Here is a 500-nt window from a genome sequence, read left to right on the forward strand (position 1 = left end):
CCCCCCCCCCCAGCAATTGTACCAACTAGATTGTTTGCAATTCCCTTTTGGGTCTTTCCTAGGTGTGTCTAATCTAGCTAAAATAAAACTGAAATGTAATGTCTCCGAGTACCTTTACAAATACAATACTTTGTCTCCCCAAGCAAAACTAGGGATGTCCCGATACCACTTTTTCAAGACCAAGTTCAAGTACTGTCCCTCATGTACTTGCCGATACCAATTACTGATACTTTTTCTTAAAGGGACATGTGACATTTTTTCTAAAACAATACAGACTAATGATTTTAGGGCAGTTTCTCACCAGTGCTGCGTGCATTGGAGGTGACAGGTTCTCTTTAAGGTGACATTAGGGGTCTTTTAGACCTCTAGTGTCACCTTTCTACTTCACTGGATTCACTGAATGTAAATACAGCAGGCAGTGGCTGGGAGCAATAGCCAGCCTGCTATTGGATATTTTAAATTGCAATAGCCAATAGCAGGCTGGCTATTGTACCCGCCCA

At 42.2% G+C, this 500-nt stretch overlaps 1 protein-coding gene across 1 annotated transcript in view; it reads right to left on the reverse strand.

Annotated features, from left to right (window-relative positions):
- Window positions 1–500, reverse strand: part of TNRC6B (trinucleotide repeat containing 6B) — a 132041-nt gene that overhangs the window by 18742 nt on the left and 112799 nt on the right. The gene's annotated exons all lie outside the window — the stretch shown is intronic.

Source organism: Nanorana parkeri, unplaced genomic scaffold, assembly GCF_000935625.1.
Source record: "Nanorana parkeri isolate BGI_ZX_2015 unplaced genomic scaffold, ASM93562v1 scaffold885, whole genome shotgun sequence".
Lineage (NCBI taxonomy): Eukaryota > Metazoa > Chordata > Amphibia > Anura > Dicroglossidae > Nanorana > Nanorana parkeri.